The sequence below is a fragment of the Choristoneura fumiferana genome, chromosome 16 (assembly GCF_025370935.1).
Source record: "Choristoneura fumiferana chromosome 16, NRCan_CFum_1, whole genome shotgun sequence".
NCBI classification, from domain to species: Eukaryota; Metazoa; Arthropoda; class Insecta; order Lepidoptera; family Tortricidae; genus Choristoneura; species Choristoneura fumiferana.
This window is the reverse complement of record NC_133487.1, coordinates 865,602-872,311: the sequence shown is the minus strand read 5'-3', so window position 1 is coordinate 872,311 and position 6,710 is coordinate 865,602.

The window sequence follows — 6,710 nt, the reverse complement described above, 5'->3', positions numbered from 1 at the left end:
TGATCCTTCCATATTTTGGTCCTAACCGAGTTTGGTATATAAGATATAGCGATACTTATATGTAGTTATTGCGTAATAGAGGATTAAAGTAGACTCTTTTTGTTCGGGAAAACAGCCGATTTCCCGCGGGATAGTAATGAACGAATACGGTATTTGACAACTCCTGATTTTGCCATATCTTAATATTATTATGAAAATATGGATATACAGATAGTGTTTAGCGAAGAGAAAATTTAAATCTGTTGAAAATTGGATTTATAGTGATTTTAGAAGTATGTCATTCTCTGTCTAATCTTGAATTTCAAACCTTTTATAATTTTGTTATTTGTAAAGGTAGCTTAAAAATTGTTTTTTCTATTCGATAACAGGCATTGTGTAGTTTTAATTTATAAAACGTATACAAAATAGTCATATACCGTATTATACGAAATATACGAATTTGCGAGTAACGTAATATTTTCGTAGCTCAGGCGCCCGTAGCGCTACGAGCTACGCCGTAACCTCATAGCACTAACTACCTGATCAAATACTAATCAAAAACAGGAATAAAGTCCATTCGGTCGTGAAATTCCCGAATGCGGCGGACACGTCAGTCGGGCGCGAACCGCGCTTGAACCGCGCGCGTCCCACCCCGAATTCAATTTATAAAACGGAATATTTTTTATTCGTGAGTGCCAGTGTTGAGAAGTGAACGTGCCATAGACAAGTTTTAATGTGGTGTTTAAAAAAATTAAGGGCATTTTTAGGGAATGATGAATTTTTCTTAGGTTTGCGGACGCGTTTCTAAATGTTTAAGTGGCGATACAATCGTGTTATTCTTAGCTGTTTTTTTATACAGTACATTCGAGTAAATTAAGAGCGTTGCACGAAGTGATTTAACGTTATCCGATATCTTGGTTATAAATTACGCTAATTCTTGTAAACTTTCCTTGACATAATACGGTCGTGGTTATGACAGGTCAATAAAAACAATAGACGTCCATAAATTAAAGTATAGTTTTTATGCCATATCATAATAATAATTAAATTAAGTAAATTACGGATAATTGCCGATCAAAATAAATGGGTATGAATATACGGTCGAATTATTTTCAAAATCAGTTTAAAACTAATTGTACGCACAGGCCAGGATAAAACAGTATTACTTACTTGCTAAATAGTTTTCCGGGAACCGAATTTCGTGTTATTCCGTATTTCTTCGTATTCCGAAAAACTGGCCATTCAGTTGGCGTGTCCCTAATATTATTCCCTCAAGCTTATTACCGCCATTTTTATTCCATTCCCGACCTTTTTTCCTTATGGAGTGTTTGTATTTTCCTAAAGGAGCATGCAAGCCGGCACACATATGTGGCGTGCCGGCACAAGTTGACAATAGGCCATTTTATTAAAAGGGTACAGGTACTAAATGTAATTCTTATAAACGTATAGGGAGCACAGTACGTTTACTTCGTCCGTACGTCGTACGTCTACCGTCCGAGTGCTCGACACGCCAATGCCTAATAGACGACACCCTGCTGTCATCTCTATTGCTAATGACATAAGATTAAAGATGTCAACTATTGGGACAGTGACGAGCACTTACTTTATTCCTACTAAGTTTCTAACCGGATTCTTCTCAATAGAGGTCTCTATGTATATACTTGTGTTCTCTGTACTGTTTACTGTATTGGTGTGCAATAAAGAGTTATTGTATTGTATTGTATTGTAGAGGTTTTTCCGAACCGGTGGTAGATTGTTTTGACATTCATAAGAGCTTGTTACAGCCTAAATTGAATAAAAATATTTAGCTTTTGACTTTAAGAGTTGACGATTGGTACGTAGATGTAGTTAGGTTGTTTGAACGTTTTTTCTCATTCTCTTTTCCTCAGCTGCATTCTCACATTCTGGATGTTTTTTAACAACTTCCTTTTTGAACTACCCACGTTACCCCTATATTTCTTCTTGTGTTACATTACGTACCTAATAAGGGTGTTTGCATAACAACAAACTGTATAATTTCTGGTAACATAATAATCGGTAATTGCATAACAAACTAGCATTCCCCGTGGTTGAGGCGCTTCGCGCCTTTTTGAAATACTTAAACCTAACCTATTTTCAGGTCTTACTCAGGGCCTCAAATGTTAGTAGGTACCTAAGCATTACGATCATCACAGGAAATGGCATTATTCCATATGAACATGACAAAAGTTGTTACGCTAAATGTGTGTTATTTAATTTAAATCTTATGCTTTTCAACAGTTATGCACTTTGCTGTTATATTAAATGGCTAGGTATTATAATTTACGCCAGTAACCGGAACGTTGTTTTACATTTTTTTTTTATTTTTCATATTTCTTGTATTCACTGCACAGCACCTCGTATTAATTAATATTACTAAATACTCCGATCAACGATCCATATCGGATGAAGGTTATAACATACATCTAAACGTTATTTGCTCAATCACTTTCTCAACTTTACACCTAAGTATCCTTCGACTTTTTAATGCTCGTTACAATTTATGAGGTTGACATTTAATATCGGCGTCGGCTGGCTGGTATCAGCTGACATTTATATATTTGAACGTTTATTTTTGAAATGGTCACACTTATTGGGAGTTTGGTTTGGCGGCAAATTACCGGGGAGCTCGAGCTGCAGTTGCATTTTAGGATTAGGAAAATTAAGTGTTTCATTTTAATCATCCTTTTTTGCCGGTCCCTTCCCATTGGATTTATACAGGGTATAAGAAGATGGAGTTAAAATCTCTTAGAGCTCTTAGAATTGTGGTTTTATTACAAGCTTTGATTTTGCCTTACTTCCAGTGCTCAGATTGACTTGAAATTTTGTATGTGGATGACAAAACAAATACAGTCAACAAAAAGTAAAGCAAAAAATCCATTACACCGGCGGAAAGGTCGAGAACATTTTAAGAATATTCTCGTGTTTAGTCTCTCGTTGTAATTATTACTGGAAATCGCTAAAGTTAAAAGCATTATATGAGTACGTTTAAGTCCTTTCTTAAGCTTCGTATATAATATGCTTAAGAGCATTCGACAAAAGGTAACGGCGGTGACATGGACTTCGCCTAGAAGCTATATCGTCTTTCGGGACGTGCGTCGAATAGCGGACCCCACTTACTTTTAATGATTATGCTTACGTGTATTTTGACGGAGCATAGCTATATGTCATTTAGGGTGCGGTTTTACACAGCTACGAGATATTTGCTAATCTATCCTGGAGGACTAGCGTACTTTGTAATGAACAAATTAACACTAAGTATAACGCCCGAATGTCCGTCAAAAGCGCAAATTGTTCATTGAAAGAGTTGCAGCTATCCGCGTTATTTATTCCGAACTACTGTTCACCCGCGGCTTCGCACGTGTAAACCATATTTCCAGCAGTTGAATTGAAATTCCAGGATTTTACTAAAATACGGCATTTGACTATTTTTTATTCATTTTATAAGATTAAAGCTTGACAATGCAAGTTATCGAACAGAAAAACATTTTTAAGCTATCTTTAAATATAACAGAGTTATAAAGCTTTGAAATTCAAGATTAGACAGAGAAAGACTTACTTGCATGTTACGTCACACGCAAGTAGCTCCATACTTGCTGTATAGAGAAAAGCGTTTTTAGAAAGAGACATATATAGATTTTTCGAAAAATCGCTATAACTCCAATTTTCAAGCGAATTATTTTTTCTCTTCGCTTAACATTGTCTGTACCCGTATATCTATAATTTTATTATAATGTACAGGATATGGTAAATTCAACAGTTGTCAAATATCGTAGTAATTTCCAAAAAAAAATCGTGGTCTTCATTGACATTGCATTAAAACCATGCCAGATTTCATGAATATACCCAGCGGTTGAGATTTCAACATTTTATCCAAACCCCAGGAAACATCTGGATAAAAAGGAATATTCATCGAAACCCGACCAGCCGCTTTAGGGTAAAGGAGTAGCAAAACTCACACACATACACTCACAAACTTTCACATTTACAATATTATAGTAGGATAGGAATTGTAGGTTTCTTTTTTCTATACTTAATTGTGTTAAACAGATGTTCAATCGTTGCCTAAGTTTTCGCTATAGCAAAAAATATTCGCAGCCTTATCTTTATCAAATTGTCTCCGTCTACCCTATCTAGACTCGAACCCCCTTCCCTGTATCGTTAGGCAGGACTCCCGCACTCTCCCGTGGGAGGAATATATTGGGATAATGCTTTTTCTTTGTTGGCTTACCCGCGGGAATATATGCTGTGCGGAAACTTTATTTCAAACTATGAAGTGTGTTTAGACGATATGCACATAATTTTGTAGTCTTTGTTGTACGGTTAGAGCTGTAAGGTGTGTAAGATAAAAATAAATAAATGCAAGTTAAAGTGGCAATGGGCGGGCGACATCGCTCGAAGAACAGATAACTGTTGGGGGAGAAAAGTTCTCGAGGGGCGACCGCGAACCAGAAGACGAAGTGTTGGCAGGCCTCCCACCAGGTGGACTGACGACGTCGTGAGAATTGCGGGTAACGGTGGATGCAAGTGGCGAGTTGTCGTTCATTGTGGCGTTCTAAGGCTTTATTCAGCAGTGGACGTCTTTTGGCTGATGATTTTGATGATAAAGATAAAAATATAGTATTCTGCAAAATCATTGAAGCTAATCTTTTATGGGGAGGCCTATGTCAAACAGTAAACATGCTGCGACTGTTATAATTATGATGATGGTGGGTGATATATTTTGACTGGTTTACGTAGTTTCAATTTTATTTGACTACTAGCTTTTGCCCGCGGCTCCGCCCGCGTGGTATTCGGTTATCGCGCGCTGTTCCCTCGGGAACTGCATTTTTCCGAGACAAAAAGTAGCCCATGTCACTCCTATAAACTATCTCTATGCCAAAAATCACGTCGATCCGTCGCTCCATTACGGCGTGAAAAACGGACACACAAACACATACAAAAACACTTTCGCATTTGTAATATTAGTATGGATAGCGCAATTGAAGAACTTTTATCGTCTATCAGATGCTTCAAGCGCCTAATCATGAAATTTTCAACGTCAATTCGTACAAACTCTCGAACATAAGCACTGTGATCCCTTTCAAATTATAGGTACACTCGAACCAACTGAATCATGACCCACTGTGCAACCTTATCGTAGAAAAAGTCATAGTGACATCGCATTACTTGACAAGGGAATGTATTATGACACTTACTATGATAACGTTCTACGGTAGTACAAGAATCAAATGGTTCGACTGTACTCTTTTGAGATGTTTAGCGGCTGTAACCACCGCGGAGCGATCAAGCGCAAGCGGGGAGAAGCGGAGAAGCTCCGCGAATGGAAAAGCAGTCCAGAACTCCGCTCCGCATTACTTTCTCGCTATCTAGCTCCGCGCCTATGGATAGACACAGCCTCTCCTCTCCCTCCTCTCCTCTCCGTATTATGAATGAATGAATGAAAGATTTATTAGAAACACACAATGCAACAACATTTTTACAGAAATTACTTAATATAATAGTAGGTAAGTATGTTAATGCCTATTACAGTGTTGACTGTGGTCTCTAAAAGGAGTCCACTCAGCATGTGTCGGCGCAGATAGTGCAACGACGCTGATTTTCAGTGAATCCATATGACAATCACAAAACATAAACGTAAAAAATAACTTGCAAGAGAGAAGTGAAACACAACAGAAAGAGCAGTGTCTAAATAGCAGTATTCAGTTGAGTTTTAGTTTTAATATAAATAAATAAATGTACGAAAATACGAATACTATTACCGCTGCGCTTAGCTGCCTCGCTCCGTTTCGGTGGACAGGCACCTTTAATCTAGTCCTAAGTCTAGAAAAGCAAACTTTACCATCCTTGACTTAACATAACACGCATATTTACAACAACGCAAGTGTAACAGGTTTGCTCAAACCTTTCCCACTTCAGCTTGTTTTTGTTACCAGAACACTTCCAATAGTGTTTCCATTTTCGGCAGGAACAACATTTTTTTCCCTTAGTTCGTGCTGACAGGGATATAAATTGCTTTTGGTTCGATTCTCATAAACAACCGCACCTTTTCATTAACTAAATAGAGGGGCGTTTGTGTCGCTGAATTAACTCGAGACCCCCTAAGTTTCGAACTGCGTTACTTTGCCCAGTATGATGTCTTTGCCGCAATCTTAAAATTAAACTAAAGTCCGTCTAGACCTCTAGTCACCTTAACTTTCAAACTGTCATTTTACACAGTATGAAATCTTTGCCACAATCTTAAAGTTAAACTCCCTACTATATTTTAGTTCTCTGCCACTCCGTACTACCGTACTAATACGGTATTTGACTATTTTGTATATTTTTTATAAATTAAAACTACACAATGCCTGTTATCGAATAGAAAAACAATTTTTAAGCTACCTTTACAAATAACAAAGTTCTAAAGATTTGAAATTCAAGATTAGACAGAGAAAGACATACTGGCATGTGACGTCACACGCCAGTACCGCCATACTTGCTGCATAGAGAAAAGCGTTTGAGAAAGAGACAGGTATATAGATTATTCATAAAAATCACTATAAATCCAATTTTCAACCGATTTAAATTTTCTCTTCGCTAAACACTATCTGTATATCTATATTTTCATAATAATATTAAGATATGGCAAAATCAGGAGTTGTCAAATACCGTATTGTGCTATCCTGGACACTATACGTAGTGACTAGGCTACGAATAAATGATGTCAGGAA